Source organism: Megascapheus bottae, chromosome 4, assembly GCF_031878675.1.
Source record: "Megascapheus bottae isolate mThoBot1 chromosome 4, mThoBot2.hap1, whole genome shotgun sequence".
Taxonomy (NCBI): Eukaryota; Metazoa; Chordata; class Mammalia; order Rodentia; family Geomyidae; genus Megascapheus; species Megascapheus bottae.
The window spans coordinates 29,797,165-29,818,489 of NC_143512.1; positions in this window are offsets into that span (position 1 = coordinate 29,797,165).

A 21,325-nucleotide genomic window follows, 5' to 3' on the forward strand; every position below is an offset into this window, starting at 1 on the left:
TGTGTGATAAATGACTTGTTCTTTTTTCCAAATACTTTCAGTATGATCTAAGACAACACTGAATATGTAATATGTACCCAAATATTACCAAGTACAAGAACCAAAATATAAGTTTTAGTAAACTTATAGTTTCAACACACTGCAACATCTAATCTTTGGAGAAGTAGTAGTAGGAACATGCTTTTCATAAATTGTATCCATAGCTGATAGTTTTGTTTTGTGGTTTGAGAGAGTAGACCAAATGTGTTTTCTAGCATCCAGAGTAGCAGAAAATCTGATGTACCTGTTTAAGAATTAAAACAGTATCTGAGAAGAGCAGAAATTTAAATCATTAACGACTAGAAACATGTTTATCTTTCCTCCTTGTGTCTTTAACCGTATCTCTCTGTGCTACACTCCAGAAAGAAAATCCCCCTTCACTATTTCCCAATATTCTCATAACTACCCACTCGCTGTGTTCTTTCTTACTCTGGAACTGACTCCCTTTTCTCTATGTATCTTGTAATTCTACAAAGTTCTTCAAAGTCTCTGAACACTTAAAAGTTTTGTGGTCTCTATAACTCATTTTGCTTTTAATCGCTTTGTTTGTCTTGTGATACTTACTTTCATATATATGTTTGGGTTTCCTAAAATTGTTCCAATTTTCTGTTCTTTTCCTTATTCTTCTCATTTTTCTTCATTCACTCTTCATTTAGCTTCCAGAAAGATCCTTCTAAATATCTTTATCTTTTTTATTTCTGCTTAAATATCTTTTCATACCCAATTAGGTCCAAATTTCTTACCTGATTTTAGCAGTTACTTGAATCTTCTCAAAGTAATGTAATATTCAAGCTTTCTCCTTTCTCAGAGCCTCCAGAAATACGGTTGCTCAAGCCTCAAATGTTCTGTCTCTGTCAGGAGTGAGGAGTATCCACTGTGTGTGTGTGGGGGGGGGGTCAGGTCATATTAAAGCTCCCCAATTCATTTGATACTGTGAGGGGCTATAGACATGCTTGCTTCTCATATGCTTCTGATGGGCTGTCCATAGCCCATCTGTTTGTATTGATAATTTTTTATAGTCTGCAAATGATGTTAGAAATATCCAAATGGTGGATAAAACTTTCTAACCTCTGGTTGTGTAAATTTCTGCTGTTGTCTGTAGATTAGCTCAGTTTCATCTTGCAGATAGGATGCTCTCTGGATTCATTATCTTGCCTCCCTTCCTCTCTTCTTCCCTCCCTCCCTTCCTTCCTTCCTTCCTCCCTTCCTCCCTCCTTTCCTTCCTTCCTTCCTTCCTTCCTTCCTTCCTTCCTTCCTTCCTTCCTTCCTTCCTTCCTTGCTTCCTTCCTTCTTTCCTGCCTTCCTTCCTGCCTTCCTGCCTTCCTGCCTTCTTGCCTGCCTGCCTTCCATCATGTCTGTACTGATATTTGATATTTCCATTTATCTTTAAAAATACATTTTCACCAATCTGCTTCTTGCCTTTTGTCTTTAGAGATTGGCACTATGAACTGTACAGTGGACTTCCTGCTCTCTGCACTAAGAATGGATTTGGTCAGTACTATGTCTGTCATAGAAGACCAGTGAGAGATTGGAGCAAATTCTCCTGGATCCCTCTCTTCCATGTCATCCAATGTTGACTATTTTCTATAAAGTAGATACTGCTTATTTCCATTTTACCAATGAAAAAACATAAAGAATGGTTTAAGAGACTCATGCAGTTAATTACAAAGTGATACTGTCAGGATTTAAGTTTAACCATTTCTTCTACATCACTCTGTGTCATTTAACAGGTAAACAATAACATTTCATTAATTTTTATTTCTCTAGGCAATTGAAAAACCTATCATAATCTTTCCTTGTCTATCTCTTTGTCCTTAAATTTATTGCCTTTCTGACAACAAAGAATGTAGGGAAAGCTACCATAGTATTTCATACCAGGCACACTGAGCTGTAGAATACTGAAGAACTTGCTATCCATTATGATAAAAATCATCCAAATATATCACAATTAGGTAAATGTTTTCTATGAGTGAAGAGGAGAAAGGGGGTGGAGAATGCAGTCAAGAATTCAATGTATAATACATAAAATTTGTAAAAACAACAAAGAGAGGGATGTGTTGAGGGGGTAATTTGTGGAAGTGTTGAAACAGGTAGCATTGATGCATTGCATAACAGTTTTGTTGAATGTAACTCCTTTGTACAACTACTTAAAGACAACAAAATAATAATAAAAATAATAACCACCTTGAAGAATGTTCTGAAGAGAAATGCAGTGGTACAGTTTTAAGAATTATTTGAACTTCATTTATAGGTTATACAAAACATTGCTAAAGAGCTTAACAATATTTATATATATATATATGTTACCTACCACAAAATGTCCATCATACTTTCAAAAGAAGATGTTTTGACAATCCTATATTTAATGCTGTCTTAGACCATACTGTAAATAACAGGAAAAAGAACAAATTATTTGTCGCATCATATGACAAACTCTTGAAAAATAACATTTCTACATTTTTACTAATTAGTAAAATCTAATAATTATACTTCATTAATTAAGATAAATGATACATAAGCTAGAGTATATATTCAGAAAGAATGTAAAATCCTTAGAGTTTAAATCATAGAAATAAACTCATGTGGAATAATTAATATAGGTCTCAGAATTTCAGAATTACATGTTTTGCAAAAAAATTCTATGGCTGTTTGGTGCTATCACCTCAAACAGGAGCCATCTAGAAATATTTTCACTCTTTTAAGGGCTTTCATGATTTTTTTAAACAGACAAGCAAAAACATGAAAAAATGGGAACAAGCTAGGCTGTAAATACAAATAAATATGGTGACAGTTGTAGCTGAATAGTTACAGAACTGGATTGAGAAATAAAAACCTCTCTACTTACATGTAAGCACACACACGAACGCGCATACACACACACACACAATCACTCATATATCCATACTTTGGATTTATTTATGAAACAGCATCTTCTAAACACAGAATCTTGCACTGCAGAAGAGGCAATTAAATAGAACACAGCATGAGGTTGTCAATCACTTCAACAACTAACAAAAGCATCTACTATCAAAGCAAATAATGTAAATGTGCGAAAAAAGGACCTTGCCATCAAAGCAAATAATGTAAACATGCAAAGGCAAAGAGTTCTCTGTACCAAATATGTTCACTATTTTTTGTATTGTTGCATATGCATGATATTGCATCCATTATTCTTTGATGTAGAATTATCCATTATCATTTCTTGGAAGATTTGGTCATCATGTGATGCTTTCTGAAAGAGATGATACTTTCTTCTTCCTTCTTTTTCTGTTGCTAGCATTGTACAAATAAATGGACAGTCACAGCTTATCATCACTTAAAGATGCATGTGCATGCTGCAGTTTACTGAAACATGATTGGCTGCTACATAAATCAATCTGATAGAGATCAGTTCCATGAAGAAGAGATAAATCATTAGCCAGAGCTTTTGGAATGTAATTCATTTTAGATAGTGATTATTGATGATTTAATTTTAGTGGTACATGTACATGTCTAGACCATTTTATATATAAAATGTAACATGGAGAGTGTATTCATTTTAAAAGTGAATATAAAGAAACCAATTAAGATGTTTACACGCAAAACATGTAAATGAAGCAGCAGGATTCAGAAGTCCAAAGACTTCCATTATTAAGCAGAAAGTGTTAACATATTAGGAAACAAATTTAAACACTTTGTTAAGGGTCTTTGAATTTATATGGATTATTATGTTTAGGTAACTCTAGCCTCAGAAACATCCTGGATTTCCATCTTTGATCTCCATCTTCTTCCTGTTCTCTTTGCCCTTACATTCCTGTATTCACCTCAGTCTAGCAGCACTTGGTGTGACTCCATCCATGAAAAGATCTCAAGCTCTGATTTATACTTTTAATTTTCTGTTATGAAGATAAATCAGAAAAATGGAACATGAGTTCCATGGTACTGGTATCAATAACTCGGGTGACAGTAGCCTGAACTGGCCTACTTGTACTGGAGTGAACCAATGGGGCAGTCTACAATCTCCAAAGAGAAGTTGGGCATTGCGTAGTGTCCACGGTCCTCTGAAACAGTAGGAAACATCATTGGCAAGTTGACAATGATGTCAAAATCCTGTTCATTAGAAAATTTCCGAGTAATGTTATGTATTCTGCTAGGTGAAATATTTTGAGCTACTACTAGAGTGGGATGAATAGATCTACATTAACTACAGCTGGCAACCCGAATATCTTCTTAGAAATATCTTTGATTTACTGAACAGTGCATTCAAATTTGGATCACTGGCAAAAGCTGACATCAACAGGAGTCTCTCCTTAATCTGCTCTCCATGACATTGTGCTTTGAATAAATGTGAACAAATATTTTCACTGTAGTACTTTGTAGGGACAGCAATTATCACCCTGTCTAACTGCCTGCTTGTTTAAGACCTTGTGGAATAGGGCAGGTGAAAAAATTCAGTGACTCTCTTCTGATAATTTTTGTTTTTATCTCGGGTCTGTGGTCTTTGTCCATGGCTAACACTGAGTTGACCAGCCTGATTTGTCTTCTACTCTATCTATAGCTGTTAAAAAGGAAACATAGCATATTATGAATCCAAGTTTCTGATCAGTTGGTCAGACTTGAACCTAGTCCCTTTCAGGCTTGAACTTCTAGCCACAGGCTCCAGCTCTTATCTTATTCATTGATACTTAAGAAATGGCTACTCATCAATTTCTTTTACAGTGTGTGCTTCATTGTACATATCAACTCATGAATAGAATAAGATAACTGTGTATACAATGACATTTGTTTGAAAATGAATCATTAGAATCAAGGAACATCCTCTAATTGTGAATGCATTGTGAATTAATAAACTACTTTTGTTAAATGGCAAACCTTTTGTACAATTACTTAAAGATTTTATATATATACATACATACATACATACATACATACATACATACATACATACGAGAAACACTGACCTATATGAAAATCTAAGCAGTTATATGATTTGCACATCACACCATGCTTCCTTTTAGGAACATACACATTTCTCTCTGCCAGGATCATAAGGGATTTGAGGGGTTACAGATGAAATAGAAGGTGATCTGGTGCAACACAAAGTGTATGTTTGTCTCTGTGCGTTTGTATGTGTGTGTGTGTGTGTGTGGTTGTGTGTGTGTGGTTGTGTGTGTGGAGGGGGTGCCTATATGTGTGTGGGGAAGAGAGATGTTTACCAGGGAATCCCTTCAAAGGTGTATATTATATTATCTGGAGAAGTCATGAACTCGACTATTTTATTCTATATTGCTTTCCTTAACTTCAACTTTTACCAAGTTTTTGCTGACATCCTGAGCATTCAGTGGAATTTTGTCAACTATTTCAGCCTGCTGTAGACTGTGAGGAAAGGAAATTAGGAGGAAGGCTTAAGTCCATACAGGAGACAACAGTGGAAAGCAGAAATTACTTTAGGAATGTCAGACTGGGGCAGTAACAGAGTGCCAGAGGAAGGCACACAGAGACAGATGTGTGGAGAGGGGGAAGGTGATAGCCAGCAGTGCTTCTAGAACCTATAAACAATTTCTGGGATTCTCAGAGTTACTATAACACATTAAATTATTGAAAGACTAAAGTATCTCAGGGTGGGGTATCACACTATTGTTGCGTATTCATTAAAGGGAAGAGTGACCCCTGGAGGCCAGAGCAGCCTACAGCGCCACTGGTTTCAGTCACAGATTTCTTCAAGATTTCATTCCTGAGTAAATAATAAAAATGCTCACCTCCCTCCCCAAATGCCAGCTAAGCATTTTGAGAATGCATTATTTTATTAGACCATCTTATTGAATTAATGTACAGTTAGAGCTAAAGGAATAAATGCAGACTTAGCAATGTTGAGCTTTCCCAGACACCACCTGCTCCTTGATTCCAGGGATACAAGTATTCAAGAGCCCTTCCTCCCCTTGAAGACACAAAACACATTTCCAGTGCCACAGTTACCCTCTCATCCCTCTCCAATGCATTTCTACCATCAGAGAGACATCCATTTGCCAAGCCAGTGCATTTTCTTGAGCTTTTAAAAAATCTTCAACAGTCAAGCAAATAAGCTTCTTAAAAAGATTTGGACAGTTTACTTATTTTACCTTCACTATCAAGCCCTTTGGAAGGAATTCTGTATGTACTAGAGATGTACTTTACTGAAATTGTACAACCAGAAAGTTATGTTTGCATCTGGATCTCAAAGTTTGCAAAGTAGTGTGTGCACACTAAGGCAAAGGAGTGTCCAGCAGCTCTAGTGAATGTTGAACTCTATCCAGGCTTTGTGGATTTATCTTTAACAAATGCATCAGTCTTTTTAAAACATCATGCTCAATTTCAGAAGTTTAGAAGTAGACATTGTATCCCTAAATACAGATAATGATCCCCAAATGCTTCCCAATTTAGGGTCTGATCAAGAAATAGACTCATTTAGTATCTTGGTTTGTTTCTTCTCTTCATAATGGAGGCCATAATTTTTTTAAAGGTATAATGTATATATTATCCTACTTGTACAAAATAAAACAAGAATTTAACTCTTTTTAAAAAAATTAAAGTTGCCAGTGCATTCTACTGAGAGGAAGTAAATTATATCTAGATCATGTAGTCTTTTAAAATCTAGTAATTGTATTGTAAAACTGTGAGTCAGTGCAGCTGTTTGGGCCTATGATGAACATGTGAATGCTTGTCTTACACTCCAAAAATCTGAGCAGTTGTCATTTATTGTGTTCAGACTTTATGGAAGTCTATGAAGGCTACAAACTGCTTTTCAAGTGATGCTTCTCAGAATTGCTTTAAGAAAATAAAACAGAGGATAAATAGTACTCTCAGAATAAACAGAAAAATGCTGACCTTGTCAGATTTAGTTGCTGAAAGCCAAGCTGTTTTAAGACTGGAAGGATCAAGGGTCATGGTTATAAACATGAAGATAAGGAGAAGGAAAAAAAAGGAAAGAAAGTTGGAAAGGATAAAAAAGCCTAAGTGAGACACACCATGAATGTGCATAATAAATATGTTGACCTTGACAAAAAAGGAATGAGCTATTTATGTAAAATTTGAAATAAAAGAAAGCCAAGAAAAAAATCAGAAAACCTGAGGCCCCAAACTATTTTTTTAAAGGTTCTTACAGCATATTTAGTGCAGGAAATGAGTCACTTTAACTTCATCTGTTTTTGGTTTCAGAAGGGGAGAAAGGTCAAAGCTCCTTTGTTTTAAGTAAACTGGTCACTCCCTCTGAAGTGAAACATGATAGGGATCCCAGGACCTAATGAAACAGGCCTTTGCCAGACACCCCCAGATGCAAAAGAGTTGCTTGCAGTGGCAGACTGAGAGTGGGCTTCAAAACAGATTTTCTACAAAGGCAAGGCGGAGTTTGACCCTTTCTTGACTTGTACCATATGGACAATAGGATGCAGACATAGACTATTCCTTTCATTTATTCATAAATGAATAGTCCTGCAACCATTATAGTGCCATTCACACTTGGTCAGTGGAGCAGGTTTTGCATTTTATGTTACTCCAGTACAATAATTTTTTTTCTTAAGTCAAGCCTAGAAAAACTGGAAGAAGTAGGTTAGGGAAAACTTCTCATTGATGAGAATAAAAGTAGTAATTTAATAACTGAACTTGAGCATTTAGCCCTATTGGATTCAGCAACATTTTACTGGAAATGTGTAAAACCCTTGGAGCTGTGAAAATAAAGTCCATTCAGGAAATTGTTGTTAGGAGGCAAACTCCATCTATATTCAAAGGCTTGGAGACAAATGTAAGTTACCTTCATCAGAAGAAAGAGACCATATGATTCCTTCCCATGTCTTACTGTATTTGTTTATGTGAGAATAGCTGGACTGTAGTGAGGCGAATTTAGGAAGAAAGGAACAAATTACAAGTGCAGTTAGATGAAGATTTCCATTCCTCTCTCACTCATTGGCCTCAGGCCTCTCTTTTTTGCTGGTGGTTCCTTTACTCTGGAATGTTCTGCCGATATAGACAACTCTCAGTCAATTATGTTCATTCATCTGACCTCTAGTCTGGTTCTGTTCACACCTTTGAACTCTAGGCTGGTTCTATTCATGCCTTTGAACTCTGGGCTAGTTGCTGCTAACTTTGACTTTGCAACTTTTCTTTTTCCAGCAAGCTCGCCTCATTCCTGACCTTACTTCCCACGTGCAATTTATTCATTCTAGGTCATCACTACCATGCCTGTCACCATTTTACTTAATAGTTGGGGTTTGATGTTTGTGACCTTGAGTTGAACCCAGTAATGAATAACTTCTCTATACAGGCTCAGTGGCTGAATTATCAATGCCTTGGCCTGACAATGTGCATGTTTTCAATGATTAGAGATGCAGTATCCCAGGAAGGAAAAGACACGCATGATGTTTCTACGGGCTGAGCTTAGCTACAGGTTCAAGAACTACAGATATAGTTCTTGAGGCAACTATAGAGGCAATACATAGAAGTGCTCCAAAGTTATGCTTAGAATAAGTACAGATATTTTCTGCAACCTTGTATAAACTCCTTCTCCATCAATCCTCTAAGACCTTGGAAAACATTTCTCCTCTACTATGTACAATTAACACTTTATAAAGGCTATCTACACACATACATTATCTTACTGGGTTTACTACAAATTTGGGAGCTTGAAAATAAAGTTCTTGGGCCTTCAAGTTAAACCACTATCAAATCTTTGTGTATAACAAAAATCCATGCCTTATTGTCTGCAATGCTAGCACAGTTTTCACCATGCTATGCCTCTATCCCATGATAATTATTATAAACTAATAATCACATTTAAAGAGTTTTAGACTTATGTCGAAACAGAAAATCATCTAACTTCCTTCTCCTCTACTTTTTATTTCTCCTTGCCCTCTTCCTCCTTCTCGTTTACACCTCCTCATGTTCATTATCACAAAAGAGAAAATATGACATTGAAGAGAATTTACTTATAAGGAATTATTGGAGGAAAATAGCACATCCTTGAATTCAAATCTCCCATATCTACAAGTAGCAAGGGGAAATGAAAGAGGAATGAAGATAAAAAGAAGGAAGTTTCAGGAAAAGCAGAGAGGAATCTCGTGTGTGGGGGGGGTGGGGGTGGGGGTGGGGGTGGGTGTGTATTGGTTGTGAGGCTTGAACTATGGGCCTGGGTGCTGTCCCTGAGTTCTTCAGCTCAAGGCTACTGCTCTACTCTTGGCCCTGGGCCTTATCCCTGAGCTCTCCAGCTCAAGGCTTCCACCCTACCCTTTCAGCCACAGCACCACTTTCAGTTTTCTAGTGGTTAATTGGACATAAGTGTCTCATGGTCTTTAGTGCTCAGGTTAGCTTTGAATCTAGATCCTCAGATCTCAGCCTCCTGAGTAGCTAGGATTAAAGTCATGAGCCACCACTCCTGGTTAAGGTAATTTTTAATATGGTCACGGATATGGTTACAATGTCTTTAATAATCCTCCTCCCACCAACTGATAGAATCCGGGTTGGAAGCCTGGCTCACGTGATAGAGCATCAGTCTAGCAAGTTTGAAAACCAGATTTCAAATCCTAATACTGACAGAAAACAAACAGGTAGAATTCATGATTTCTCTATAGAAATCCAGTGAGTATTTCAACCAGTAATTGTGGTGCTACCCAGCTTCTGAGGTTAAGCCAAGTAAGGCCACACATTTGCGAACCTGAACTGGCAGGTACTGGCAGGAAACCCATCTGCCATGAAGTGGGATGACAACACACTTGCTCCAGATGTGGACACTGGATCTCCTGTGGACAAGCCCCAGCCTGAACTTAGTCATCCCATTAACCCTGACAAGTCATCAGGAATCTGAGTAAATTATAACTTGCGTTCTTTAAACCATTCTACTTATTGACTCAATGCCACCAAGTGATTCTGTCAATTGTCAGTGACTGGTACCCACTATAAATGTTTCAGAAAATAGATGTATCTTCTTGCAAGAGGAAGGGGATAAATAGGTACCAAGTGCTTATCTAAAGACGAAGCTCTGTGCATGTGAAGGATGGTGGTCATCATCTTTCTATAGTGAACACAAATGTGTTGATGAGAGTTTTCACCTTGTTAATATAAACCATGTTCTAAATAAAGTATAGGTAGGATAGAGGTATATTTCACACTGGAGATGATTAGAAGTATACTATTTTCAAACTGGTTATAGTTATGTAAAGATTCTCACTTTTATAAGTCAGGTATAATGTCTTCTAACATTTATAATTTATTTCAGTAGTATGTGACAAATGTACCTACAACTCATTTTGATGTACAATATGAGAAAGCCTTAAATTCTTTCTACTTTCCATAGAAATATATTTAAAAATATGTATTGAACATAATTTGATTTTAAAACTCTTTACTTTGGAAGCTAATCACATCTTCTAATGATACTCAAAACATATTTGTAACTTTTATCTAAAATTGTCTTCACTGCCAGTAGAAACTTACAAAGCCACATAAACACACCACTCTGGGATTTATAACCAGCTTTGATTTTGATCAGACGTGGAAAGACTCAGCTTGATAACTTATCTCATTCAGCAGTCTTTGCTTTGATTGGCTTTTTGCTCCCTCTAAAAATAAAATCTGACCTCAATTGATGAAAATTCACCATCACTAAGAATATTTCAAAGGATCTATACCAAAGATATCTACAAATTCCCAAAAGAGGCCTTTAAAAAATATTCTTAACAGTGGGCTCATAGTCTGTCCTCTTACAGTAACTAATCTTAAATTGTCAATTCTTCTTTACTGCTCTGGATTGGATGTTAAAATTAGTCTTAATTATGTAATTGTATATTTTCTATTTCCTCAAATAACATGTGAAAGGACAAAACTTATGTATTAAACATTTCCTGTATGACAAAATTTGATACAGAAGGAAAAAGAATAAAAACACAACATTTTCACTTCAAAGCAGAATTTGTGTGCATATATGTATATGAATACCATATCGCAAACACAGAGAGGGAATTCAAGGTGAATAGTCTTATTAAAGACACTTTCCTACTTTCGTATTACATATATAGTTTTGCAGCTCCATTTGAGTCTCTAATTATTTAAACATAAAAAGGAAATTGGGTGCCTATATCGCATTTTAAAATAGAAAGAAAGAGAAAGAAAAATATATAGTTCTTATCATTTTAATGAGAAGCAACAGTAAACTTTCAACAAAATAACATTCTACTAATTTTGATGCATGCATTTTCTCATAACCCACTTTTTATGGATATGAAGTTGATTTGTGGAAATTAACAAGTAAATAAGTAGGATTTATTCTAGAAATTCAAAACCAAGAAGATTTTTATTGAGAAGTGACAAATGAATGGAATTGAATTCCTATTTTTTTTTGCTTCAATCTAAGCTATAGCATGGCAGTTATTCACCTTCATGTAAGAATTCTCCAAAATATTAAGCATCAATTCAAAACGATAGACCATAGATTTGATATTCTTGAATATGCCTTTCCGATATGGACCATGATTAGACAGGAAAAGGGATAGGATATCTTTCCAATGTAAAATAAATAGCAAGGAAGTATATTACCGATTCTTTACCTAAGTCCTTTAACTTTATGACTAATAACTTCTTAATTCCTGCTTAAAAGTTCAATAAGATCTCAAGTTTGGGAGGTCAGAAAATTTTCCCTTGTACTAGACCAAGATCTCAAATGAAATCTCCTAGAATTCCCTATTTTCCTTCCCACTACCTGCTTTTGTCTGCACATGGCATTTGTGTACGGAGGATGGCTATTTCAGATACATACACAAATTAATGTTTTGTCTGTCTCTCATCTCTCACTAATAGCCACTTTGCAGTTATAGATCAAAATCACTGAATGCCCTGGGTCACTGAGAACATAATCAAGAATTATATTATGTAAACTCCATACTGGGCTCAGGTTCATATCGGAGAGATTCTAGAATGATCAGTGTGGGCTCTATGTAACCATATCTTAGCATGATCTACAAATACCAATACTCTTTGAGCAATAACTTATTTCCTTACCATATTGCTTGGTAGGAGCAAGGGAAGAGAGATCTCTTTTCAATGTAGGCCTTCCCTCTCAGAAGTATTTCTTGCCTCTTCTTGCACTTCTTATAGATGCTTGAAATGCTTTTAATACTGACTTTCATTCTATAATTAGAGACAAAAGGCTCAAAATACAGTGGTGAGGCATGTACAGAAACTCATTCACACTCAAGTGTCACCAGTCAATCAATCAGTCGACACCTATAAATGACAAATGCTGTATTCAGTTTCTTCCTATTTTGATGAAGGGAGCAGAGATCATAGAAATGAATTTAGAAAAATAATCCTTCTGTATATGAAGGATTAATTAAAATAGCAATTGAGAAAGAGAAAGAAGAGGTTAAATGGAAATGGGTAAACTTAAAAGACACTATTGAAAACTCCATGAACTCATTCATCTTGTCATTGTCAGAGTCAATTTGGGAAGGCCACACACTATCACTCTCAGGACCCAGTATTCAAAGAAAATCATTCACAAATGATTGATTAGTGATGCAATTGCATTTGAAGAAGAGATGTCCACAGTGCATATTCTATAGGGAAGAGACTATTGCCATGATTAGTTTACATTTTGAAGCTTGAATAATGAGATACGAAGAAGTTTTCATATTGTGTACCACCTAGAGGTAAGTGGAAACCTCAAAGCATGTCAACAGATCTGAAGCAAAGCTTCTGTTGAATTAAAGAGGATTTATTATAGCAATGTAGGAAATTCAGCCACACATGGTAGCACCTGAGAAGATGTGCATACTAAAGTTAAAGTCGACCTGGGCTATATTGTGAAATCCAAGCTCAGCAAAAGATGCATGGAATCCTGAGAAGGAAAATACAGATGCTCTGACAGTTGTGATGAGGATATTGTTTCAACAACTCAATATAGGTAAGACAGGTATAAAATGTACTGTACATTCCCAAACTGACTAGATGCCATGCTTCTCCAGATTATAAATTGTTACCATTCTGATTGTGTGGCTAATAGGGACTCCTGACACTGCTATCTCCCTGCATTAAGTAACATCATTGTACCACATATCACTAACACTAGACAAAATCTAACTGAAAAATTCCCAGTATGTTTCCTACTGAATTAAGCTTGCTTTCTCCTGGAAAATTTGTTGATATTCCAGGTTAAACCGTTTGAACTGAAATCAGTATAAATCATGAGTTCCTGTATACAAAACCCAAGGAAAGGGTGACCCCAAAGTTTATGGGACTCATCTTTTTCCCATCGCAGTCATGAATACCAACCTGGTGATTGGTAATTTAGTGGCAGTCATAGAATAAACTAAGGATCAACGTCAAAACAAGGTTTTCACCTGGAAATTTAGAGAGCAGTTTCCACTTTTCACCTCTCGTTTTGTATTCTGGGTTGTTTTTCCTCTGCACTTGATGGGAAATACTAAGGCTCCATCATCTAGAGTTTATTACAACATCAGTGTATCTTAGATAAGAATATTATTCTAATTAGCACAAAATGAATACCCAAGCACAACTTTGTTTGTCTATGAGTGAGATTATAGAGGAAAAAAAAAAGGAATCATTGCATCTGGAGTCCCTGTCTGAGGGGACTGAAGTAACTGGGGAGATGTTTACTGAAAATGTGGAAAGTAATTCAAGAAGTGTTTAGTCCAAACTGAAAACAAATTCTTTAGGAACAGGGCACACATTTACACTGAGTTCTAAACTCACAGAGAAATCCTGACTGCAACAGAATTGTAAGGCAGGGAATGTGATCCCATGAAAGCAAATGGAAAGGTTCATTGCTCCAGGCATCCACTTCATGGCTTCTATATAAACACACCCTAGTCCTCAGGGTTCTACACTTCAGACATCTCCTTGTATTCTTACTCCTTGTAAATATTCTACTTATACCCATGCTTTCTATAACCTTTTAGAGGTTAAGAGTTTCCAAATTTATATTTTTGGCATAAATCTCCCTCCTGAGCTCCAGATCTATATATCCTATTTCCAAGCAGTTTATTATGTGTGTCTTTTAGACGTCTAAGAATTCCAGTTGAAACTGATTTCAATTTAAAACTGAAATAAATCATTCCCATCAAAAATTGCACTCCTTTCAGTATTTACCTTCTTTAACATTTAAAAATGAATTTTTTGAACACATAGAAAAGGATTGTAATGAATACCTCTCGTTAGAATTAAAACTATGTGAGTTGAAAAAGGGTGTTTTGCAAGGTAGAAAAGACAATTGAAATCTGAAAATCTTCCAGTAATAGAACACCTTAATAAAATATTTGTCTACACATAGTCTGAAAAAGTATAACATCTTAGACCTCAGATCCATTAATTTGACCATTAGTGTAAGCCTTCGTCCTATGGTGACAGTCATGCTTTCAAATAAATTTCCTCTGAAATGTTTGTTTGTTTGTTCCCCAAATGCAGCCGTGTTCACAGGTGAGACTTTGGGGAAGTAACTGTATAATGAATGCACTGACCCCATGAGTGTATTAATTTATGTATGTTCACATTTTGATTATAGGGGATCACAACTTAGAAGATGGAGCTTATTTGAAAGGAATGGATTCTTGAAGATAGGTGTCATGTCCCTGACCCCTTTTTGGATTGCTTTTCTTACTTTCTTTTTTTTCTGTTGGGGTGATGTTTAGAGGGGTTACAGTTGTATATAGTAGGTACATTACTTCTTTACTTCTTGAACATTAATACCTCTTCCCATGTTTTCTCTCACTTTTGCTCTCCCCAGCCTTCCAAATCACCTTGTAGTCTGTCTATGGCTTTTTTTTTCACAGCCAAAACAAAAAGCAGTTTATTAGGTCTAGAAAACAGAAAAGTTATATACAGAATGTGGTGCTTGTACTATATGTGCGCAACCATAAGTAGTCTTAGACAAGTAGTCACTAGACAACTTAAATAAAATTATGAATATCTACTGGGAGGATGGAAGAAAAGTGTAAAGAGCTAAATTTTCATTCTACAGTTAAGAGTTCAATAGACGTGAGGAAAAATAGTATATGTTGTTCAGAAGTAAAAGAAAATAACTACAAGCATGAAATATAGTTTTTTTGCATGGATGTATTGTCCTGTTTGGGCTTTGTGAATTGATGTACATATATGGTCTTAGCAAGAAAGTAATGAAATCGACCCAAAGTAGTCAGAGGACCTGTTCATGTGGCGAGAAGGCCTGACTCTTGAAGGCCACGCACAAGGCAGGAGGTAAGCGGAGTCCTGTGCTGTCCAGGTCACCATGGCGGCCAGTGAAGGGCAGCTGTCCCCGGTGGAGCTGGTCCGCTCTTGTCTATGGCTTTTTTATTCAGGAAAATTGCTGTAGTACTCCAAAATGTCTGTTTTGTTATCCTCATCATATTTGAAAAACAAATAATTTTACCATACAAATATACTTGGGATTGATCATAGAGTATGCATTATTCATACCTTTATACAAACAACTTTACATATTATAGAAATCAAATTATAAGTGGTGGCTCTTAGGAATAATATATATTATTTGGAATTCATTATAGAGCTATTTTATAGTTCTACCAATAAAGTAAAGGTTTGTTATGCAAGTTAATTTTAAAGCTGTGCAATGACTTTAACATTATTTATGATTTTGACAACCTCTTTAGTTCTCAAGTCTGTCTTGGTTCAGAAAATAAATTATGCATTTTTCTTACCTAGTAAAATAGAAGGCATCACTACTTGTCTATTGCATCAACAAATAAAAGTGGATATAATTTGACTCTCTTCCTCACTCATTCACAGTCATCAGGTAACCTATTAATGAACAAAATTCCAAATTCTGTATCCCTGCCTGAATTCAATATTCTAGCTTTTTTCTTTCCTTGCAAAACTATTTTATATGATTTATGTCGGGTATTCCCTTCTACCATCTTTCATCCTTTCTTTTTGTCCTCCATTCTTTTGCTAAAATGATAGCAACCTGAAAATTCTTCAAAAGTTCTCAATTTCCTTCAGAATATGTTTCAGGGTAAGCTACATAGATCAAACTGTAATATACACTCCCCCCCCCACTTTTTTTCCCTCTTCTTGCTTTCTTGGCATAGGATTCATTACTCCATCATAGAACTAAACATCTATATCATAAGATGTTTGGATTATATTTCATTGTCCTTGCTATATGTTGAGTTTAATTAGAACAATGAGTATATTTCCAGTCCCTTAGTGCATTACAGAAATTACTTTTCCCTTAAAAGGAGAAAAGGAATGTGGAAGTTATGAAGAGGTAAACACCTTGATGAGAAAAAGAAAAATAATAAATTATTTCTAGTAAAGAAGAGAGAAAAATTACATAGTATGTGATATTTTATATTTATTTTGTGGGGTATCTAAGACTTGGAAATAAAAAAATTAGGAAAACAAAATATCTGAATAAAAGTTCAGTATTAGTTATCCTGTTAAGATAGAGTTGAATTACTCAGATTGAAATTCCTAAGTGACAGTCAAAAGTACAGATATTATTTTCCTAAAAAGATGTAAATATTTGAGTGAGAATTGTGTGTCCACACACAATCTCAAAACTATACATCAGGTGGCTTGGGTGAAAATAGATAAAAATAGGTTAATTAGAAAAATTTTGTGCAACCTACATAAACAGTAAGTAAGTCTTGCTGTCCTGGAGAGTGCTTGCACTGGTTTGTTATAGCCAATTACTTACTTTTTGAGTCAGTTTTAATATACAACCACTATAAAAAGTAAATTGCATGAAATTTTAAGTAACATTACAAAATAAAAGTAGTAAATATCCCCCAAACTACTCTCTTCACAACTATTTTACTGTATTTTTCTTTCCTTCCTTCCTTCCTTCCTTCCTTCCTTCCTTCCTTCCTTCCTTCCTTCCTTCCTTCCTTCCTTCCTGTGATGCTACTAAGTTTGAACTCAGGTTTTTCTTGTTTTTATTTTTCATTTAGTTTGTTTTTCAGATGAAGTTTTGAACCTTTGTCTGGATTGAGCTTTGAAAAGTTTCTCCTCTGCCTCTGAAACAGCTGGGATTACAGGTATAAGGTACATACCTTGTCATCACAAGGTTTCTTTTTGTTGTTGTTGTTGTGTTGTTTGTTTGTTTGTTTTGTAATTTAATTTAATTTTATTGTAGAGGTGATGTACAGATGTATAACAGTTATTTAAGTATGTATCTGTCTTTCTTCCCTAGGAACACCATTCATTGAATAAGTTCCATATTAATAGAATATAATCAAATTAATTTTAACTCTAAACGTTCTATTTCTAATCTGAATGCTAATGGGTCATACCTGTAAGCCTAGCTACTCAGGAGGTTTAAATCTGAGGATCACAGTTTGAAGCCAGCCCTAGAAGAAAAGACTGTGGATTCTTATCTCCAATTTACCACTCAAAAGCCAAAAGTGTAGTTATAAGTCAAGTGGTATATCACTATCCTTAAGAATGAAAGCTCAAGGACAGTGTTAGGCCTTGAGTTAAAGCACCAGATACAGCACAAGGGGGGAGAAGAGAAATTGTATTTCTGAACAAGGTCACAAGTTCTAGGTGGGCAGGATTTTTAGACACATATTATTCAGTCTAATATAGTATAGTCTGCAATGAAGTTTACATTTTTAGGAAATGTTGTAGTACTTACCCATATGGTTTGCCTAAGTAACAAAAGTTGCTTTCTGACTTATTTGTGACAGATTTTAATTCATTTTTTCTACTTTTTTTAACCCCTTTTTCTATTGCTTCTATCTTAGAAGGTCATGGCTTATGTACAAAAAGGACAAGCTCATCCCTGTGGTTGGTGTTAGCGGGAATGTGGCAAGTAAGCTTCCGCATTCTTCCTTAAATATTTGTTCCTCAAAAGTAACCAGACACTATAAAAAACAAACAAATCCCTCTGAGTTTTTTGGATAGTGTAATTGTGATTGTTAATATCAGTCACAGCAATCCTCAAGACAAGGTTTATTATTATTAAAAGACATGTAATAATGACAAAAGAGTGAGATTATCAGCAAGACCTGCATACATGTTCATGCACTTAATAAAAGAAAGTTATAATCTGAGAAGCAAGGATATCAAATCCAGCAATATAATTATGCATTTAAAATTTTATTCTCAATAATAGGTATAATACCTAGGCTTATGTATTAACAAAAGTATAGAAAGTGTGAATAGAACCACCAATGCATTTGGCCCAAACAATCTCTATAGCATATTCTACCTAATACTGAAGAATATATACACATTCTTTTTAATTATTCATCAAAACAATCAATACAATAGACCAAAAAGTAAGGTAAATCCACAACATTTAAAAGGTAGAGAAATTTTACTTCATATGTTTTCTATCCATTGCAGAATTGTACTAAAAAATCACAAGAATATCATAACAGCTCTTAATATTTTGTGATTAAAATGATTTATGATCTTAACTTTTAATAAAGTATGCCAGTAATTACTGTATCCAATGCTATGAATTCCAGATGGTGAAGAGACTCTACACTAAATTTGTAGACAAAATTGACCCTAAAATGATTTTTTTTTTTGCCAGTCCTGGGCTTGAGCTCAGGGCTTGAGTCCTGTCCTTGGATTTTCTCAAGGCTAGAGCTCTACCACTAGAGCCTCAGCACCACTTCCGGCTTTTTGCTATGTATGTGGTACCGAGGAATCGAACCCGGGCCTTCGTGCATGCCAGGCAAGCACTTTAACCACTAGGCCAAACTCCCGGCCCTAAAATGATTATTTTTTTAAATTAATTGCTTATAATGCAATTAAAAATTATCTTACATACTAACATTGACCACTGTCTGAAGAGGTCCAAAAAGATGTAGACAGAGATGCCATATGCTTTTCTTGTAGCCTATGATTATTTATGTCATTCTCTCATATTATTTTTCATGGTACCAGTTTTAAAACCTCTATCTGCTCAACTTCTTGCTGGATGTAAAAAGGTTGTCAATGGACATGGAAATGCCAAACAAACACATTTTCTACATTTGTTAGTGCTATTGATTCTTGACTCTTCACTCACCACCGAGCTAATTGGGGTCACTAGAGAAACAATAGTAGCTCAGATTTTGTCTGCATCTCACCTTTAAAAGATTTGGAACATTTTACGCTGCTGGATAGAACAATCTAGCTCTTCTAAGGCAGTACAGCTGTTATTGAAATACAAGCAGGAACAGAGGTGCTATTCCCTGTTGAAAAGTTTTTCAGAAAAAAAAAATAGTCTTCTGCTTCAGACATGGTGCTTCAAGAATCAGACAAAATATATTTCATGGAAAATCTATTTTGGGCTCGACATTCATTTGAAAAGCTAAAACTAGCATCCGGATTAAAAAAAGGAAGGGATGAAACATCAAACTGAAAATATCTTCCTTTATTGTGACATTTTAGCAAATGTAAATGAAACCACCTTTAAGGCTGTCACCAGCAAAGAAATTCAACTGGGGTCTTGATGACTGAAGGGATGTTAAAGAATCTCTCATCAGCAGACCATAAAGAAGAAAGCAAAAGCCATCAGTAATGTGCAGATGTTATCAGGATGTGACTTCAGCACAGCCCTGCATCCCAACGGGGAGACAAAACTGCAGATGTGTAACGTATTACAGGAACTATCTGAAAATTCTGTTTGGCTTCTTGTGATTTACAAGGTTTCATTTATTTTTAAAGATACATGAATTGCACTTGGGAAGAACTTCCTCAGTCACTTAGAAAATCTAAATGCTTAGGACTACGATGCAGGGAATTCTGGGTAAATGCCATGCAAATGACTACATGGGTGTGGCCAGTATCAAAACCAACAGAGACAGGATGTATTTGAGTTTTCCTTTGCAGGTGGTGAGAAACATCCTCTCTATTGCACGATTATGTGACCTTGGGTGTGAGGTAGAAACCAACACACTTATGTGACAACAAACCTACTGTAAATCTGTTTGACAAGCCAAAAGAACTCATAGGAACTCAAAATTTGTTAAACGAAGTAGCACGTGTTGGAAGATATGAAGAAAATAATACTGCCCAGATGAATTTTTCTTCAATTTTAAAGTTATAGATCTAGTAATAGTTTGATAGATTGTGCACATAGTTTCAAAATCAATTATTGTTGTGAACTACCCTTTCTTGGTAAGGATTATTTGGAGGATTGTGTTGGCACTTTTATATTTTGAAACCTGCCAGTTATGCAGCCAGGAATCCAATGATATCCTACAAAATTAATAAAAATAAGAAAAACTGTGGGTCAAGAGGGATAGGTGAGAATGTTGAAAGGGGTAACATGGTGCACAATGCATTGTATTCATAAACTGCTATGTTAAATGGCAACTCCTTTTGGAGAACTACTTACAGACAATAAAAGAAAAACAAAGTCACATTAAAGAGTGGCAGCTATTTCTATCATTGTAAACTAGTTTAGACATCCTCATTTCCCAGGAAAATTTGATTTCCCCCAAAATAAAAAAAAAAAACTCACATATTCACTTCAAATGAGAGTTTGATCCTACCTCTAAGTGGATCTCAGCTGTTGGGGCACAGTAGGTCAGTTTGCTGGTGCCCTCTTCTGCCCAACCCAGGTCTCTGCTGCCCTCATTCCTCTCTGCTTCCCTGGCATGTTTTTCTTCTCTCCCTGAGGCAGCCAACAAGACCTTGCCTTTCAGGTCCTTTTACCAATAAACCACATCATCTGGGTCACACAGCGTGGAAATCACACACGTGCGTGCACACACACACACACACACACACACACAGAGAACAGAATAGAAAAAGGAGAAAGAAGAAGAAAGAACAAGATGACCTTTTTAAGATTAAAAACATAAATCACATTAATTAATTTTGGATAGGTTTTTATTTGTGGAAAAAAGGAATTTATATTTGAATAAGTAAATATAAGAAAAAACATACCAATGAATTACATTCTACTTTCTGGTGGAAATGATTGCTTCTAGTGTTATTACAGATGAATCATCATAAATGGTATCATCAGAAATGACAATTGAATTAGCTTGCATTGTGAAGTATTTTTATTTAAGATTCAGAATATAGAAAGCTCTTTGTATAAATACTTAAAATAATGAAGATTCAGGCTAGAATAAGGCTAGAAAATTAACTATTAACATATTGGAATTTGCAAAGGAAAGAAATGAGTTATAAAGTAAAGGTGATAGCACTATTTTACCATTCAATTCAAAATAATTCTAATCATATGATTAAGAATAAAAAAAGGTGATGGTTTTATAGCACATTATCTATATCCACATGGAATTCAGTAGAAAGCAATCATAGTTCATTTCTAAAAGTTGGTTTCTATTCCTATATCTAG